This window comes from Chiloscyllium punctatum, chromosome 17, assembly GCF_047496795.1.
Source record: "Chiloscyllium punctatum isolate Juve2018m chromosome 17, sChiPun1.3, whole genome shotgun sequence".
Taxonomy (NCBI): Eukaryota; Metazoa; Chordata; class Chondrichthyes; order Orectolobiformes; family Hemiscylliidae; genus Chiloscyllium; species Chiloscyllium punctatum.
This window is the reverse complement of record NC_092755.1, coordinates 99155644-99176861: the sequence shown is the minus strand read 5'-3', so window position 1 is coordinate 99176861 and position 21218 is coordinate 99155644. Positions and strand designations below refer to the sequence as shown.

General features: G+C 40.6%; 1 long non-coding RNA gene across 1 annotated transcript in view; it reads left to right on the top strand.

Moving 5' to 3' along the window:
• LOC140487713 (uncharacterized) overlaps positions 1-21218 on the top strand; it is a 131289-nt gene that overhangs the window by 21555 nt on the left and 88516 nt on the right. The gene's annotated exons all lie outside the window — the stretch shown is intronic.

Here is a 21218-nt window from a genome sequence, read left to right as displayed (position 1 = left end):
TGCCACAGCAGATGATGGAACTTGAATCCAGTAAAATCTGGAATGAAGAGTCACATGATCACCATGAATCCATTGTGCATTGTAGGTCATGTCCTTTAGGGAAGGAAACTGCCACCACCACCTGGTCTAGCCTACATGTGACTGCACACTCACAGCAATGTGGTTGATCCTTAACTGCCCTTTGGACATTTAGGGATGGGTAATAAATGCTGTCCTAACCAGCAATGCCTGTGAAGAGTAAATAAAGCATGGCTTGGAGCATTTCAAGTGTACATCTACAGTTCTTAAATGTCTTGAGGGTCTCAGCCTCTACCAGCCTTTTAGGCATTCAGTTCCAGAAAGCCAAAACCCTCTGGGGGCAAACATATTTCCTCAAGTCCCCTCCATACCTCTTACTCCTTACCTTAAAACTGTGCCCCAATTATTGACGCTCTGCTATGGAACATGTTTCTACATCTCTACCCTGTCTAGGGTCCTCAGAACTTCATGCATCTCAATCAGTTTCTCCAGCATTCACTGTGTATCCAGGGTATTTTGATTTTATCCTTTATAAGAAGGATGTAATTGCACTAGAGAGGGTGCAGAAAAGATTCAGCAAGATATTGCCTGTACAGGAATGTTTCACCAATGCAGGAAGACTGGATAAACTGATTGTTTTCTTTAGAACGAAGAGGCTGAAGGGGTAGTATCCTGAAGAATCTTTTTTCTGCACCTTCTCTAAAACAATCACATCCTTCCTATAAAGGATAGCATCAAAATACCTTGGATGCTGGAAATCTGAAACCAGTGCAGAGAATGCTGGAGAAACACAGCAGTTCCTGCAGCCTCTGTGGAGAGAGGAACAGGGTTAATATTTCAAATCCTGTATGAATCTTATTCAGAACACATCCTTCCCATAGTCTGGCAACCAGAACACATGCTAGCTTTGGCCTAATTAACACTATTTAGTATTTAAAAAATCACACAACACCAGGTTATAGTCCAACAGGTTTATTTGAAAGTACAAGCTTTCAGAGTGCTGCTCCTTTGTCAGCTACCTGGTGTTGTGATTTTTAACTTTGTCCATCCCAGTCCAACACTGGCACCTCCACATCACAACCTCCCTGCTCTTGTATTCAATGTCTTGACACATAGCGACAAGTGTCCAATATGTCTTCTTAACCAATTTATCAACTTGTCGTGCTGCTTTGCTAGGTCTATAGACCTTCACACCAAAGCCTCTCGTTCTGATCTCTCCCATCAGAGGAAATTATTTCTTTCCACCTCATTATCTCTTTGAATGGAAACAGGGCATTTACTTGCCTTCAAAAATGGAGGAAGGGCAAAGAGGGTTGGGGGAGGGTATTAGCATCTTTGGACGCGGTGGGGGGGGGGGGGGGGGAGGTAGTGAGTTCTAAATCAGAATAAAACAGTAAGACCAACACAATGTGCCTTAATTAATGACTGGGACATCGTTCATGCACTGTCTGCCATGACAAGGTTACTCAGGGGTTAAAGAACCTTCCTGTTTCCTTTCTGCAAACAAGGGGCTTGAGGACTGGCTGCCGTGAGATTTCATTTGCATAATTCAGACAGCTACCAACAGTCACCTCTAACTGATGCTAAATTGTTTTCTTGACAGCCTAAAAAGCAATTTTTCCCCCCCTGACATTTGATTTACATGTGATCTTTAAACACAGCCGCACTAGAAAAAGCATTTGGTTATTATTCAAATCACTCCAGTGATGTCACATTCCTTGATATGCCATTTACATTCTGGATATGAGACCGAATGGAGTGGAGAATCGCATTACTAATGAGATAAACTGATTGCACACAGCAATCAATTCCATTAGGTGCTTGCAGTGAGGTCTCACACTTACCCTGTGCTTGTGTAGGGTGCGTCTTAATAGAATATGCTCCAACCTAATTGCTGGTAAATGAACTACAAGAATAAACCATAATTTGCACTGAGAAGACATTTCATAATTCTCAAGTGGCTCACCAGGGAAATGTGCCTCCCACAGCCATACTAGGCCACACAAACAACAACTTGAATTGACGTAGTGCCTTTAGCCACAGTCAATAACTCAAATGTTTCACAGCAGCATAAACAACTCAAAATGTCACTCCGCTCCGCATAAGAAAATATTCCAATAGATGAGCTAATGCTCCGTCAAAGAGATGGCCACCAGTGGTGCAGCAAAGAAAATTGAGGTGTGCAGAGGTCTTGGAGGGTTGTAAGGAACAGTTTGTAAACTAGGATGTGAAAATCAAATTCAAGGCATTGCTGATACAGGAACCAGTGGTCACAGTGGAGGGATAATGGATGAACAAGACTTGGTGTGAGTGAAAAAAACAGGCATCTATGTATAATATGAGACCAGTCAAGAGAATGTGGAAATAGTCAAGTCTAGAAGGAAGAATGGAATGGATAAGCATTTCAGCAGCAGATGATGAGAGACAGAGACAGCGATAGGGAGAAAGTGAGGACTGCAGATGGTGGAGATCAGAGTTGGGAGTGTGATGCTAAAAAAGCACAGCCCGTTGGGCAGCATCCAAGGAGCAGGCAAAGCTCTTCATCAGGAATGAGGCTTGTGATAGTGATAATGATAGATGACATTATAACCTTGTGGTTTTATCTGAGGAGAATGTAGGTCTAGATAGGACCAAGGTTAAGGTTCAAGCTGATTATTTCTGCATTGAATGCCACTATACTCCCAGAGGGTACTTTCCTCATTACAGAGAGATGGCTGTTAGCTGGTTTTTATCTGAAAGTCACCTTCACCTGAGGTTGAGAAAGATATGTCTTCATGGTGATCTCAACCAGTCCAGGAATTGAATCCACGTAGTTGGCAACAGTTTGTACCTACAAACCCAATATTCAACCAGTTAAGTTAAACAACTCCTTGGTCATCGACTGCCAAGTAAATCTGCTACAATGTGCCTGTGTGTTATTACTATGGGCAAGAAGAGAGTCAGGCTCAGCTGCAAATATCCATTACTGAGTATCCTGTTGATCCTACTATTTTATCACACTATTCTGAATATTGTGATAATACTGAGTCAGAGGATAGCATGCAGAGTTCAATGCCAGCAAGATTCAACATTTGAAGGAGAAGGAGAAGAAAAGAGGAATGGTTGGAGCAGATTTCCAGCACAGACTTGAAATGTAGTATCCAACCTTATCAAGGACCCTGCTACGCCCATGCCACTTGACATCTAAGCTAGAGGTCACAGAAGAGGAATGATAAAAGATAATTTCCACTCCCCAAAAACTGGTCAAATCAGGCTTTCTTGTCTGATCCAGAAGCTGTTTAATGCAGAAAGTATTAAAATACCAGTAAAAGATTGCAGGCGAAGCTACTGAATGCATTCTAACTACATTTAAAATCACACTGTAATTTCTCAATAGAAATAGAATGTTTCAAAAAAAAATCCTGGCACTTGAAACCGTCAATGGAAATATATATTTCTACACACAAATTTCAGGCTCATCGGAGAAAGGAGATAAAATATTCCTTCACAGTAAGTTCACATATTTCACAGACAATATATAAAACAACCAAAATACACCTTATTCTACAGTCCAAATATTACCTACAAATGCAATCTGTATCCTGATGCTTTCTGTTCTGAATAAACTGGAATGCTAGTTACACTGTGAATAATCCTTAACCTGCTAAATGAACAATAGCTCCAAATAGCTGGACAATGAGTAACCCTTACCCTGATAAATCTGCCAGAATTCTACAGTTACAGTGAGTGACTGTGCACAGTTATTTTGTCTCAATAGACAGACACTGTCAGAAGCAGGTTAGTCTAACATCAGTATGTTGTACAGGAGTTTCCTGCAGACACTTTCATGCAGGTGAGAAGCCTGAGAGAACTTGATCATGATAAATGAATGGTACATTTTAAAAGCATTGAATAGTTCCAATAATAGATCTTGCTATTGTCAGGATCGCAGCTTTATATGCTGCATAATGATGCCCGATCCCCACACTCCTCATTGAGAGCAGAATTATAGTCAGAGTTGTCGTGAGTAATTCATTTCTGGTTCATACCTTTGTACAGCTGGACGGATGGGAGTTAGTCTATACTGTTAGCTGGGAATGCTGTGTACATTAGAAATTTTGGGGGTTTACATTATGTCATACCCAAACATTGTCATTCGGTGCATTTTAAAAGTATTATTTTGTAAATATAGATCAACAAGATGAAGAGGATATTACAATTTGAAGGTAGCCCTCATGTGGATGAGGAGATTGATCACTGCATTGAGGGTAGTCTGCTGACTCGGCTTTAATAACTGTAAGGATTCTGGATTAGTGGTGCTGGAAGAGCACAGCAGTTCAGGCAGCATCCAAGTAGCTTTGAAATCGAAGATTTGGGCAAAAGCCCTAATAACTGTAACTCAAGAGTGCTGAGTGTGTTGGTCATCTCCCTTAATACCGCTTTTCCTGCCTATTCTTTGGACAGCAGCAGCCCTGCACGTATGTAACGTGGAGGTGAGATGGCCTAATGGTATTATTGCTGGACTGTTAATCCCAATAACTTCTGGGAACCTGAGTTTGAATTCTCCTACAGTAGATGGTAATATTTGAATTCAATTCTTTCTCAAAAAAACAAGTCAAATGATAACCATGAAACCACTGTCAATTGTCAGAAAAAAAAACCCCTCTGATTCACTTATGTCCTTTACAGAAGGAAACTACCATCCTTGTGGTCTGGCCTACATGTGATTCCAGACCTACTCTTAACTGCCTTCTGGGTAATTAGGGATGGGCAATAAATGCTGGCCAGAGACAACTTCATCCCACAAATGAATAAAGAAAAATTATATTGCAGCATTGCCATTCAGCAGGGTGTTTTGGGTCAGAATACTTCTGTACAGTAATGGGTTAGATAAGCAAAAGTGTGTGGTCTCCTTGGCCTGGAACGTTTTGGAAGTAGAGAGATAGTAGCAGGATTTAAATGACCAAGTAGTTACCTATGGACGGATTACTCAACATATGTTTACCAGATCTGATAAACATAGTGGGATGGCAGGACTGAAGTCTGAAGAGAGATTGGGTTGGTTAAGCTTATATTCATTAGAGTTTTGAACAATGAGGTGAGATCGCATAGAAACCTATAAAATTCTCATAGGTTAAGACAGGAAAGCTACTGCTGATGACTGGAGAGACCAGAGTCATAGGTCATAGTTTAACAATACAGCGTAGGCCATTTAGGACTGAGATGAGGAGAAATTTCTTCACCCTGAGAGTGATGAGCTTATGAAATTCTTTTTCACACAAAGTGGTCAAAGCATTGAATGTTTCAAGGAAGAGTTAGATATAGTTGTTAGGGCTAAAGGGATCACAGGCTACAGGGTGAAAACAGGAACAGAGTAGGGAGTTGGAGGATCAGCCATGATCATATCGAATGGTGGAGGCTCGAAGGGATGAATAGCCTACTGTCCTAATTTCTGTGTGTCTGAGATCGAGGAACTTGTGAAAAGATGTATCTGTCTCATTTCCATTCTCTCAATATCTTATTACACTTGGTGCAGAGAATAGTCTGGAACTCAGTTACATCACCAATTCGGACCTAGTTATAGTGTGTGTCTGTTCTGGGAGACAACATGATGATATAAGGTTCTTTTTTTCCTACCTTAATCTTTTTATTCTCCTTGGCTCTGATGTTGCTGCTGCCCATTTAACCATTTTGGTACATTCATTTTCAGATATAACGAGTACCTATAAAAGTATTAATTTCTAGGAGAAGGAAACAAGTATTTAATGAAACTATCACTTTCCTTCTTGACAGTTCAACCTCACTGACCACATCTCGGACCTCTCCATGACTCACCACTGCTCACTGCCTTCCACCCCCACATCTGGTACCTCCACACCCACTCACCACTGCTCACATCTCCCACCCCACACCACCTACAAACATTTCAGACTTTTCTTTCTCAAACAACTAACTGCTTCATGAACCTATTTACAGGTTCTGCTGCAATTTCCTCCTTCAATAACCTACTCAATAACTGATTTACCCTTTGGGCCTGGATGTTCTGTCCAATATCCATTCTTGCTACTACTTTCAGCTCCCTAGTGTTTGATCTGATCAATGATGGTGAAAAAGTTGCTTCAATTAGTTTTCCTGTATGCTCCAGGATCCTGGACAATAAGTAATCACCCTAGAAGAAAGTAGAGGCCTTTAAAATGTGGATGCTAAGATGAATGCTGACTACTCCACATACAGATCTAGGACAAATGAAGATGTACTTGAAACCAGATGCAGAAAGAACTCCTAAAAAGTGACATTCAGGAATGAAAACGTCACTATTTAATTTGTTGATTTGATCAGTGTTGAAAGGCGACAGAGAGCTCTTCTAGAGAGCAAACTAGAGGGCAGCAAAAGGAACAGTTGAAGTTAGGATGATGATAGCACAGAGTGACTGTCAGTAGATTACTCTGGGTGTGTAAGGGTGGTGCAAGACAGACAAGTGTCTCATACCTTGACAGCAGATCTCTTGGCAGTAACAATGCAGCTTTCTCTGCAGTAGTGTAATGGGTTAATGTTAATATGTAAATAAGATTGTATACATCATCAGTACACTTAAAGTCATGGAATCATACAGCACCGAAACAGACCCTTCGGTCCAACTCATCTGTACCAACCATACATCCCAATCTGGCCTAGCCCCATATGCCAGCACTTGGCCCATATCCTTCCAAACCGAGGGATACCCATCATATTCATACACCCATCCAGATGCTGTAATTTTCCAGCCTCCACCAGTTCCCCTTGCAGCTCATTCCATACACACACCACCCTCTGTGTAGAAAAAGTTACTCAGGTCCTTTTATTCCGGACACAAAGAACTGATGTGGAATACATTGTATTGATAACAATGCAATTGGTGAAAGATTTGCTTCAAGAATTTCAATAGAATGTAATGTTTGCGAGTGTACCAGCACATAAACCTATGGTCTCTAGTTAAAGGCTTCCCCCAATCTAGGAAAAAGACCTTTGCTATTCACCCTATTCATTGCCCTCATGATTTTATAAACCTCTATAGGGTCACCCTCAGCCTCACTTACCAGGATATCTTTCCATAAAGAAGTCCTGTTCTGTTTATTATTAGAAGGCCACAAAAAAAGGTAATATTTACCAATATCTAGGCCTCCTGCAGTCTGTATCAATCCTAATCCCCGACCCAACCAAACTGCACCACAGAGGTTGATTGCAGACCTACCCATCCCCTTTTATGATGTAGGCAGGACAGAAGCAAATCAAAATTTAATAGAGAAACTTTGTTTTGATTTTACACCCAATCTCCACCTGAATCAATCTTTGAGTAAAGCATAAAGTTAGTGGCTGGTGTTCTATCATAGCTGTCTTTTATAATGGCTTTATCTGAGGTAATATTTAGCAGATGATGTGATGTTGGTTTCCCAATGGACAAAGCTCTTCACCCTTTTAATGTTGCATAGCTAAACAAACTGTAAAGGGACAGTTGCAGATCATTCTGATCATCCCCAAACATAAGCCTGCAAAGCCTAATACAAAATCAAGGAAAATACCAATGATTCCACGATACTCTTTAAAGGAAAGAGTAGGGAAATGGGACCTGATGAGGTAGTTCTGACATACATATCATGGGACAAACAATAACTTTCTAAGCCTAGATATTCATGATTATTCCATACACACAGAATTGATATGGAATAACAATTGATAACAATGCAATTGGTGAAAGATTTCTTTCAAGAAAGCCAACAGAATGTAATTTTTGCTAGTGTATCAACACATACACTGAAATAATCTGGGACAAATTCATTGGGATCCGTTCATCTCCTTGGCCTTATTTCAGCAAAGAAACAAAAATGAATGTGTAACGCCAAATATCTGACAACTGCTTTGGTAATTGGCTTCCAAGAACATATTTTCTGTTCTTGGTGGCATCCTGAGTAAATGTCTTCCTTCAGTGTATTACAAGATCTGATGAACAAAGCATGAAGAAGAGTATACAAAAATCTTTCAACAATTCAGTAAATAAGTAATAATTAGTTACTTTGATAAATCTTTCCACTCATTCAATTCTGACCTTTTGTACTTATAAAAATTCATCACTCCACTATGTCTTCAGCTGTGTAGACCCTAAGCTTTGGAATTCCATCCCTAATTGTCTCTCTGTCTCTCTCCTTTTAAGACACTCATTATAATCTCTCAGTTTGGTTAAGTTTTTGATCCATTTGTCCTCATATCTGATAGCTTGCTGCTTAATTTTGCCTGGGAAATTTTACTATGTTGAAAGTGTTATATCAATGCAGACTGTTGTTACAATGACGTGGCACTTTGAGGAAAGCCATATGACACTCAGATGGACAGTTCTCAATTGACAAAACTATGGTGCATGTTTTGTGGATCATACAACCTACTCCATTTCCTATGTTTTTTATGCCAGTTAGTCTTCCTACTTGCAGCAACTAAACTCAACAGACATAATCCTGCATAATTGTACAAAGCCAGAAGTTCTTATAACAGTGCCTGTAGTAAGACTGTCTGACTCTGTGGAAGCAATTGATGCCTTCTGGAAAAATGCAGAAAGAAAGGATAGAGGGAGGAAGCAATGATATAGCACCAAGTGAACGAGGAAGTTAAAGTGCAGAAAACAGGCAGGAGGAAGAAGGAGTCAAGAAGTAACTGCTAAGGCAACTTTTTTTTATATCTGAATCAATTAACCAGTTCTGAAAACTGATGGTTTTGATTGGTTTAAAAATAGGCACTGTGATGGCGAGTAACGGAACAAGTGTTATCCAATAAAAGGGATTAGATGATATACCGTGTAGAATACCAAATATGCAGGAGTGCTTTATAGGCTGGAATATGATTGAGCTGTTCAGATAGTTAATGTTGAATAATAGAGAACTGGTCATGACTTACAGACTGGAATGAATTGGGATGTTTAGATGGTTTATATATCGAATAATAGATACCATGAGCAAGAATAGACTGGAATCTGATTGGAGAGTTAGTTTGGTTTATATATAGAATAAAGTATGTTTGGGAATGAATTACAAGCTGGAATCTAATCAAAATGCTCGGATGCTTTATTTATAGCATAGATTATGTCACCTGAACATTTTGATGTGATTGCACCCTTGTTTGCCCTGGGTGATTTTCTTCCAGGTATAAAGTAAACCTCGCTGAAAACTCAGCTACAGACAGAAGTATTCATTTGAGTCTTTATAATAAAGCTTTAAAAACTCACACTCCTCTGGACAAAAGCAACACTCAGCAAATGCTGTTTTAAGAGGGGTGGTAAGAGCCACTATAACTCCCCAGTAAACCTGTTACAATCGCCAGGAGCTCTATTTATTTTACAGGAGTGAATGATTTCTTTCCTCCCCAGTGGAGAGATAATTCACACAAGTGAAAAATAAAAATGGAAATAGGTGCGAGTGAGTTATAGCCTGACAGTGCAGTCTGCACCCAGCATTCTAACATTCATCAGTAGGCATCAGTGAGGTCTGAGCATACTAGACTCTGCATCTCATTGAATACTCCCAGTCAGACTGTACTTTGAGATGATTATCTGAGCAACTTTGAAAATGACATTGCTGCACACTCAAAACCAAACTGACTCACTGCTTAAGAGAGGAGAGGCATCTCAATATTAGGGCATCATGCTGCAACCTATCAACACATTGCCCTAGATATTGGTCCTTGAAGGGACCCGTTGGGGTACAAGACGACTGTGCATGCTCCTGGCTGGGAATGAATTGCCTGCCATTAGTAGGGACAAGATAAGGGAGTCCTTCAATTATGTTTGAAGGAGCTGTATGAGGCACAATGCATATTCACATAAATGGACCTGACATGCACTTTTACTCTCATCCTTCACATCAACTCTGCTCCCACCTTCACAGTAATTTCCCCTCTCCTCCCAGTCTGAATGCCCAGGCCTCCATATTCCCTGACATAGTTTCAGGCTGCTGTGATGCTGGCAGTGATTATTGAGCATGAAGTTCAAGATCTGGAGAGATCATCCCTCATTTGCCCAATATTTGCCAAAGCCCAATTTCCAAATTATTGAAGCCAAAATTCATGTCGGTGCAAATGATCTTTTGTTAGTCATGCAAAAGGACTTTACTGGTGGTAGAACTGGAAATGAATAATAGACTGGAGGCAGTTAGGGATGGTGACATTCAGTGACACCACATCCCATGTACAAATGTAAAACAAGTCTAGACAAATGATTTAGTTTGTTTCTACATAAATAATGGGATATTCTGACAATGAGTTTCCAATGAAGAGGTAATAAATCAATTGTGTTGGCTGCCATAAATGCTTGTGCCTCATTCTTCCTGTTGATGATGGCTCACATAATCCTTCACTTATCGTCTCAAGTATCTATGATTCCCTATTTTGATCTCTTTTTAATGTTACAGATATATAGTTGATTGGTATGGTGTTGAGATGTTTGCAGTGTGTTATAGAGTCATAGAGATGTACCACACGGAAACAGACCCTTCGGTCCAACTCGTCCATGCCGGCCAGATATCCCAACCCAATCTAGTCCCACCTGCCAACACCTGGCCCATATCCCTCCAGACCCTGTTCTTATACCCATCCAGATGCCTTTTAAATGTTACAATTGTACAAGTCTTCCCCCACTTCCTCTGGCAGCTCATTCCACACACCACCACCCTCTGCATGAAAAAGTTACCCCTTCGGTCTATTTTATATCTTTCCCCTCTCACCATAAACCTATGCCCTCTAGTTCCGGACTCTCTCACCCAAGGGAAAAGACCTTGTCTATTTACCCTATTCATGCTCCTCATGATCTTATAAACCTCTGAGGTTACCCCTCAGCCTCCGATGCTCCAGGGAAAACAGCCCCAGCCTATTCAAGTCATTGTGGTATTAACAGAATTGACAGATATGGAGTCAACTGTCCAGTATGGGTATTAATAACATGCCTGAAAATGCTATTGTGGGGGAAAAGGAAATAAGAACATGCATTTGATCAGATTACTTACAGTGTGGAAACAGGCCCTTCGGCCCAACAAGTCCACACCGACCTGCCGAAGCGCAACCCACCCAGACCCATTCCCCTACATTTACCCCTTCAAATAACACTACGAGCAAGTTAGCATGGCCAATTCACCTGACTTGCACATTTTTGGACCGTGGGAGGAAACTGGAGAACCCGGAGGAAACCCACGCAGACACGGGGAGAATGTGCAAACTCCACACAGACAGTCACCTGAGGTAGGAATTGAACCCGGGTCTCTGGCGCTGTGAGGCAGCAGTGCTAACAACTCTGCCACTGTGCTGCCCACTTACAGGGCATTTGAGGACCACCAGATGTTCTAAAGCACTTTACAGTTAATCAAGTATTTTTCTGAATTGCAGTTATATAGGAAATGTGAGCTAATATGCACACAGCAAGACACTATAAACAGGAATCTGATAATGAACAACCTATTTTTAATTATGTCAATTGAGGAATAAATATTGGTGAGAATACGGAAGATAACCACCCACTGCCCTTCTTCCAGGTAGTGCCACATGTCTTATCAGCTGAGGGAACAGACAGCATGCGCAAATGTGTAGGCATCCCTCAGTGAAGCAGCAGGGTGACAGTTCATATATTTGTGCTCAAGTCATGGAGTGTGAATTGATGAATCCAGGCCTTCATAAAACGGACACCAGAGCCACAAATGACACATGGATAAGCAACTTGTTAAGCTTACAAAGAGAAGAGGTCCAAGCATTGCTGTTTAGAAAATTCCAGCAGAAACATGCTGCTTTGTCCAAGTAGCAAGAGTTGAACTACAACGTAATACGTTAGCAATGCTAACAGCACACAGATTTGGAAATTAAGAGGAGATATTGGAGGAGCATTGTATAGCAAATGTCAAATGAAACAGATATGATATAGAATGTTGGTGCTACTAAACCACAATCATGGAAGATCTAATTCACGATTAGATGAGGATTGTAACAGACACAGACTAGACCAAAGTTGCAGAGGAGCTGGCAGCGAATGCATATTTAATAATTTTCAAGGGAAAGAGAGAGCTGGGATGCAATGACAGTTGGAGAGGACAAAGACAAGGATGGATTGAATTGGTAGTCTGATAATTCAATGCTGTTGGATGCCTGTTGAAAGTTGTCCGAGCGTAGGAAGTATACAGGGACACATGTATCCCTGCTGCCCTGTCAACTATTATGTTATTCTTGATTTGTGATCATGGTCTGTAAATCTGCTTAAATGATTAGTTTTTTCAGCTAAACTGTTCTTCCTATAAAAGCTTTTATAACCTCTGATTGCACTAGGGTCTGAGGATTGTAACTGACATATTGCTGACTGCATAATGTAAGATACTTAAACCTTGGCTTTCCACATTCTAATATTGGATTCACTCCCATTTCATGCTGCAAGTGTTTAATCCCCACCTCATTTATAGCAGGTGTTGACTCACTCTCAGCTTGTGTGGAGTTATTTGATGAGCTCCCAGCCAATTCCTGTTCCTCCAGCTCTAGCCAAGATCATGCCAAGATGCTCGATTCATCCCCAACAATGCCAAGGTTTATGACTAAATTCCACCTCATGCCAGCATGCTGGCTTCAGTGTCCACTCGCTGGAGGATGCTTGCTGAACTCCCAATTTATGCCAAAGTGTTTCGCCCTCTCTTGGTGGCTGTCCCTCTTCCAGGTCACATTTGTTCATTCAAATGCCCGAGAGTGGAAGAATTTTATGAAGTTATCCCACATTATGAAATGTAACGTGATTCCTGTTGAGGTACCTGTCCTGAGCTGCCGAGGTCCTTATCTACATGATGGCATATTATTTAGTATCTTATAGCGTGCAACTCAGCTCCAAGATTTACAGATTCCTGAAATTAAGCCGTAATATATTATTGAGAGGCAACTTTCCCATGGGAAACTACCATAAAAAATGAAGCTGCCTTTTCAACATTGTGCTGGCTCTTGTATCTCTTTGTGCAGGTAAGTGTGCTGGCATGTTGTACTCATGCTGGGTGTCAATTTCCCACAATCTTTATCTGCTTATCAGAGGCAATATAAAGTATTTTGCAAACACAGTGTAGTCCTTGTTAAGTATCTACCTGATCTTCTATAATGTTTTACACAATTATCAAGGCACATACTTAAGCAGAGTAGATAGGGCAATACAAACATCAATTTATTAGATGATCTGCATATTAGTGGCCATTTATATTACTAGGAACATGACAGATTTGCTATGTCTGAGCAGTGAGTTCTCAAGGCTGCCCTCACATAAAGAATTCAACATTGACTTTATATGACACTGAACTCTGTTGTTCTGTAATTTAGCTGAGCAAATGGCAATGGAAAGCAAAAAGTACAATATACAGTGTTTTAACAGGTAAGCATTTATTTAGAGAATGGTACACAAATAAAACCCCATAAACCAAGCTTTTCTTTTTGTTAGATTTGCTAACCATAATTCTCACTGAAAAAAGACATTGAATTCTTATCAAATGACATTGTTTGTCTCCACTTCTTCTATGGTAACAGAATTCTACAATGACAATGTTTCTACTGTATCTTAGATTTAGAAAATATTCGATTCCGTGCCAAAGGAGAGGAGAGGAGATGGGCTCTTCAGTCTTTACATAGGGATGGTTACTAATGATTGAGAAAGCATTTTTAGAAGGCTTTTGAACATAGAAAGAGAGCAATAGGGGGATTTAGATAGAAATATCTGTCGGGCAGGGGTGAGATGGACTGAAGGAGGAGAGACACCGTGGATAGAGTCAATGTGTATGAGTGAGCAACAGGGAATATAAGATCGATCACTCAAGATAAAATAATTCCCTTGACTTATCCACTTGTGCTGAATCTTCTAACTTTTATATTGAGCCAATTAGTATTTGAAACTTTAGCTGTAATAAAAAATGTCCAATAATTTCGAAACCAGATCTACACATTGTACTCCAAATTTAATCTATTCAATGACCCAGCATCTCTGGGGAGGAGAATTCTACAGATCAATGGAGCAAATCTGTAGTCAAGTCAACGTGTAAACATACAAGACGTAAATCTAATGAATAAATATGCAATGGTTAAATACATGGGAAATCATATTTTACTAATATAATCCCTTTGCATCACACATCTCAGTAAAATCTCTTTTTATTGCTTCTACAGCATGTTACACAGAATAGTGTAATTTAAAATTAATCAAATGGATGTTATATTGTGATCATAGTCCAGGAATAACTGATTTTCAATGAGTATGACCAACTGGAAAATCATCTATAGTGTGAAACTCAAATCACTTGAGTGGAAAACAAGCCATTTAATCCTGAGCCATGATTGTAATAGTCTTTCTTTCTCTGTGATCCACAGCCTCTGATGTTTAATTAAATTGCCCAGATTCCTTGTTAAGTGTTGGCATGCATGGAACAGCATTGCCTTTTACAAAGATTGAGGTCTCACCAATGTGATGGTTTTAATGATATATCAGTTTGATTTTAAACATTTAGAGTTGTTCTGTTAGGTGTTAGTGTTTCAAATCACTGGTAGATCCAGAAGAAACAGCCAGTCCTCACAACAAAGTTTGTAAGCACATGTTCAATTGATGAAAAACCATGAAAATTATTAGAGGATTACTTGAGCATTATTGTTGGCAAATTGGAGGAAAGAGATTTATAATAACAGCTGTACTGTGATGAGTCAACTTAAGCTTGTTTCAGTGGCATAGATGTTCTTCCTCTAAACAGATACACCTTGAGATATTTTGGAGACTAATTTCTTTACAGTTCAAGAAGGTGCTTGTATGGGCTCTTGCATTGTAGTGGTAATGTCCCTATCTCAAAGCCAGTATGCCTAGCCTCAAGTCCCAACTGCTCCAGAGGTGTGTAATAACATTTCTGAGCCAGTTGATGAGGAAATACCTAGTAGGTATGTGAAGATTGACAGATAATGATAAATTTCTGGTTCCTTTGCCAGGCTAAAACTAACAGGAAATGACTAGATTTTCTTATGTATTTTCATGTGCTTCATGTCTGGAAGAAAATAGGTGACTGGAGACAAGATTTTTCCACTGAATAGTTGATTTTCTTGATGATACAATTTTGGATAATAGGAATTCAATGATATAAAAGCAATATCTTACCACGATCATGTTCAATTCAAAGCCTGTCCACAAGTCAAGAGTGTGGTCATACTCCTCATTTGCCTGGATGGGTGCAGCTCCAATAACATTCAAGAAACTTGATACTATCAAGGACAAAGCAGTTCATTTGATAGGCACCACAACTGCAAATATTCATTCCCTCCACCATCGATGATCATTAGATCTAATGTGTACCAACTACAAGATGCACCACAGAAATTCACCAAGCCTTCTTCAACAGCACCTTCCAAACACTTCCATCTACATAGAAAAGGGCAGCCGATACATGGAACACCTGCAAATTCCCCTTCAAGCCACTTACCATCCTGACTTGGAAATATGTCACTATCACTGGATCTAAATTCTAGAAATCCATCAACAAAATTATTGTTAAGCGCACCTACACCAAACAAAGTGCAGTGGGTCAGAAGACATCACAAAACCATCTTACCAGGAGCATCTCATGTTAGACAATAAATGTTGAGTGAGCTAGTGATGCCCATCTCCCAAAAATGAATAAAAGAAACTAATTGCTTGATCTGGGCAAACCACCTTCTCTGTCAAAGTGCTAACTCAGTTATTGATCCTACCAATTACCAGATGAAATTTCAAAGCAAAATCTGGAAAACGTGACATTAAAGTTAGCTTTTAATTCTGGTTTCCTTTTTTTTCTTTTATCTGACTGCCTTTCTCCATGCTCAGCTTCAGACCCCTTAGTATCTCAGCCAAGTAACATTCTTCTCAGACGTAGCTGAGGCGCAAGTGTCATTTGGATATTTGGCTATCTCTACTTTCGCTTGATTCATAACACAGTTGTGACAGGAGATTCCCAGGATGAAATGCTTTTGGAATGCCCTCAAAAGTTCCCTGAAAAGATCAAATTCCTTGACTCACAGGAGCTCCTGGCTTTATGACCCAACAAAATGGAGAAGGTTCATTTGGGAAGGCAAAAAAAAAGACATCACTGGAAAAAATGCAAAGGTAAAATGGGGTAGAAAGATTGCAAAAAAACTCTAAACACCTCATTTTCTTGCTTTCAAGTGCACCTGCCATGCATGGGTTAGAGTTTTAGATCCCTATAATGGACATTTCAGCCATCTCAGAACTCCTCCATACACAGTGGAAGCAAGTCATCTTTTTTTCTCGAGTAATTGCCTAAGAACAGAGAGGAAGAATATTTAATCACAAAAGCATCCCAATCAAGCTCAACTCTATTCTTAATAGATGCCACATACACAGACATCTTTCCAGTAAAATATCCTGTTGTTAGTGAGCAGCGGGCAGGAACCTTGGCTAACATTCTTTCTCCCTTACTTTAGCACTGAGTCCAATTGCAGCAGCCTAACTGCAGCCCAGATGAGATCAATATAATTCAAGTCTGCTCTCGCACATTTGCACAAAGGTCATTATCTTGATCAACTTAAACATAAAAAGGAACTACAGATGTTTTTATTTCTGGTCTCCAAAATATTTATAAAATATAAAGATGAAAGGCTGATAGTATTCATGAAATGAATGTCACCAGTACATATTAATCATTAAGACTCACATAATAGCAAGCACGTAGGAACTATTATTGCAATAGTTGAATTAATTTTAAAATGCAAAATATCCAAAAAGAAATCAGCATCACTTGAAAGCAGAACTGGCCCTTTTTTTTCTGTGCAGTACATTTTTTCCATGATTCAAGCTCACTGGGAAAATAAATTAACAAATGTTTCCCAGATGAGCTCTGGGCAAACAAACAAAATTAAAAAAAAGGATAAGACATTCATTGCCAAGACACAGAGATGGGAAAAATTTGGATCGCTGTAAGAGAGCAGTGTCAACAGATGGAAGCATTCGCTTTGTAGAGAGAGTGCCGCTGGGTGCACAGATGGTAATTAAGGGATGTATGTAAATAACCAACCCTTGAGGAAGCAAACTAAAATACGCTGCTGAACCTGCCCAGTGTATGATCCCGCCCATCGTGGCCCCCTCACACCTTAGGTCCTCCAGCAAGAACTATTCAGATGCTGAGCTTATCCTGTGTAGTGTTTGGTGTGAATGTCACCTAATAAAGGGCAGTGATCTTACACCTTGTTTTATTTAATAACTTCATCTCAAAGGCTTCTAATGAATATACACAGTGGGGGGCCTTGTTTTCCTCTTTGCTGTCAAGTGTAGATGCAAGCCGAGTACTACTGCTAAGGCTGCAGCGTTCTGCCTAAAGATGTTAAAGCTAGTCGCAATTTGTTCATGCTTTGTGGTTTGGAACTGTCTGAAACAGGGTGGTAGAGTGACAGGCCACCCTGGGACTGACTGAAGGAAGGGGATGGGAATGATGGGCCGCCCTGGGACTGACTGAAGGAAGGGGATAGGAGTGATGGGCCGCCCTGGGACTGACTGAAGGAAGGGGATAGGAGTGATGGGCCGCCCTGGGACTGACTGAAGGAAGGGGATGGGAGTGACAGGCCACCCTGGGACTGACTGAAGGAAGGGGATGGGAGTGACAGGCCACCCTGGGACTGACTGAAGGAAGGGGATAGGAGTGATGGGCCGCCCTGGGACTGACTGAAGGAAGGGGATAGGAGTGATGGGCCGCCCTGGGACTGACTGAAGGAAGGGGATGGGAGTGACAGGCCGCCCTGGGACTGACTGAAGGAAGGGGATGGGAGTGATGGGCCGCCCTGGGACTGACTGAAGGAAGGGGATGGGAGTGATGGGCCGCCCTGGGACTGACTGAGGTAAGGGGATGGGAGTGACAGGCCGCCCTGGGACTGACTGAAGGAAGGGGATGGGAGTGATGGGCCGCCCTGGGACTGACTGGGGTAAGGGGATGGGAGTGATGGGCCGCCCTGGGACTGACTGAGGTAAGGGGATGGGAGTGACAGGCCACCCTGGGACTGACTGGGGTAAGGGGATGGGAGTGATGGGCAGCCTAATGGCTGAAACTGATGAACATGAGCAAAGGGCAGCTCAGGTACAGACTGAGGAAAGAGACTGGAATGGTAGACATCTCATGGACAAATAGAAGAGAGGAGATTGGAGTAAACACGTCCCTGAACTGTCTGAGGAATTGATTACATTAGCCTGCATCTAAACCATGCATTTTCTGACTTGGAGCAGAAAGCTTAATATTAACAGTAGATACTTAAATCAGGGTGTGTTTAGTTACCCCATAGTGCTATGTGTCAACTGGAAAGAACACAAATATAAGGTAGGAGCCACTGCTGTGAATGGAAATAGGAATCTATTGACTAGCCAGGTATTCAGTCATCAAAATCAGAATTGGAAGAAAGAGAAAGAACAGCAGAAAGACAACCATGAGCCCTTGCAGGACTTTTTTCAAAGCTCCTGTAACAGCCACAATGAGAGGGGCCAGGCACTGAATGCAGTGTTCCAAATGCAGTCTAGCTAAAGACTTGTATAGATAGTATGTTTTGTTTTATCTTGTGTGGTTTTATTTATGGAAGATAATAGTCTGTTTGCTTTGGCTAAGATTTCTCCACATTGGTCATGAATCTTTGGACAGCTATGTGCAAGATCCATTTCTCTCTCAACTGATCTTAAATCAGTACCACATAGCAAATAAGCACGGTTTGACCATGGGTGATTTGGTGACGGAAAAGAAACATTCAGTTGTCTGTAAGAGCACTTCTCCACATCAACAAAAACAAAATGACAGGAAAAAATGTTCATTTTGTACTGATCTTGCCCAGCTTGCATATTTTGGTTAAAGATCATTTGTCAGAGTTTGTCCCAGACACCCAACACAATAACAATTGATGTTCAGGAGACCGAAGTCACAGAACCCTGACAGTGTGGATGCAGGCCATTCAGCCCATTGAGTCCACACCAACTGTCCAAAGAGCATCCCACCCAGACCCACCCTATCCCTGTAACCCTGCATTTCCCATGGCTAATCTTTGGACTGTGAGAGGAAACCAGAGCATCCAGAGGAAACCCACTTGGATGCAAGGAGAGTGTGCAAACCTTACACAGACAGTTGCCTGAGGGTGGTATCAAACCTGGGTCTCTGGCACTGTGAGGCAGCATTGATAACTACTGAGCCATTGTGCCACCCTGTCTATCTGAGTTTTGTATCATCTTCCAACCTGTAGACTATTACCTCAGCACCTAGAACTCAGTCATTTATGAAAATAATAAAAAGCAAAAATCCCAATTGTGCTTTTATTATGCTAAAAGCAAGAAATGATACATGAATTATGCAGATTAGAACTACTTAATATATTAAGTTAGCACGATATAAGAAAAACACTGCTGTATCATTCTGTAATACATTTATGTATTACAGAATTACTGATGCACGCTGATGGCTGAAATTGTCTTTTGTCTCACGTTCGTCATGTTTCACAGTGAAACATGTTCTCCAGAAATAAGAGGCTGCAAAATAAAATGTTATAGAAGTTAAAACAGGTGACAAGAAATAGCGAGACCAGAGAAATAGATTGAAAATGATAAAACCATAAGCATTTTCTGGAATAGGAAAAGGCCATTAAACCCAATAAGCTCATGAAACTTTAACAAATCAGCCCCAGCTTTCTCAGTGTACTTATTCACTTTTACCGAAAGACATGTATCTACTTGCCTATATTATACTGCCTGTTTCAATAACCTAAAGCAACAGGCCAGGAAATCCACTCCAAAGTCAAACAAGGGCCAATTCAAATGTGATTTCATTCCAAGTCCCGGCAAATGACATCTTCGGTGTTAGTCACGGAGCCACTCAGGGAGCAGTTTTGTCTCTCCAGTGCAGAAGAGGTGAACTAAGTTACATCAAAATTGGGAAGAGTTGTGAATTAACCAATAACCCTTTTCCAACTAATCTGTGGAATTTGCTGGAATAGGAGATGGGCCATCCTGGGAGACTCAGTGCGACCCAATCAATGCCACAGCAGCTGGTTTGATTTCTGACTTTAGCTTCTAGCCTTAGTGAATCCTCTGCTTTCAATGAGTAGAGTCTCATGATGTATAGTTCCTGTGGTGGTTACTACCCACAAGACCTTTAATAGTTGAACTGTTGCAATGACTCTGGCTTGAATGGAATAAATAATTACACTGGCAAAGATATAGGATTAGGAAATTGTCAAATTAATTTTATTGGACTTTTTCAAAATCACAAGGATATGAACAGCACACTGATCAATGATGAACAGGATAATACATGACCCATTAGAAGAAAACCAAAGCTTACAGGCTAATTTCTTCCAATTCGGTTGTGCCTTCATTTTTAAATGCCCTATAATGACTAAATCCTGCCAATCCAATTCATGTTTTACTTTTTTCGACTATAAGTTGACAGGTCTCTTTGGATCCAATTCCCAGTCTTTCTTTTAACTATGAGGTCAAAGGTTTGTCCACAAAATTGAATTTTCCACACAATCTCCAGCCATGCCCTTCAATTTCTTTAATCCAATCCACACAAAAAAAAACATTTGTCTTTCACCCAAGCATCCCCACAAAAATGCTGGCATTTCTCTTCAGCTCTGCTTTAACTCAACCAGGAGAACCAAAGAGTTATATATTCATTGAGCAACTCTCAAAATGACCTAGACCCTGTTCACACCTGGATCATTGATCTGATGCTCAGGGAAAAGAAGTAACCTCAAATGTGTTGGTCAACATCTGGCAGCACATTGAAGGTCAAAGGACAAAACTTTCTTATACCCTTCTGTGCATGTGTTGCGAACCTTTGGCAAACAAGAATTGTTTGCTTTTTGCATGGCCAGCTGTCTGAGTGGTCAAAGGTGGTCTCATATGACAACCAACCATCCAATATGGTTAATAAGCATCACCTCTATAGATCCTTCACACCATTGTGCTCTCCTGACCACAATATTGACCCCATTAAACCAGAAGAAGTTTCAAGTTGTCATTAATGAGCCTCATTCTATCAGTGGTTTGATCATTGTAAGGATTCATGTTGCTGGAAAGTTTTCTGACTTTTAGAAGTACAGGCTTTTACTCCTTTAATTGCCTATAGCCAGTTTTAATGCATTTCTGTTTATATGCTTCCACAGATGAGTTGACTATTATTATAATTATTTTACTTAACCCTTCTTTTCCC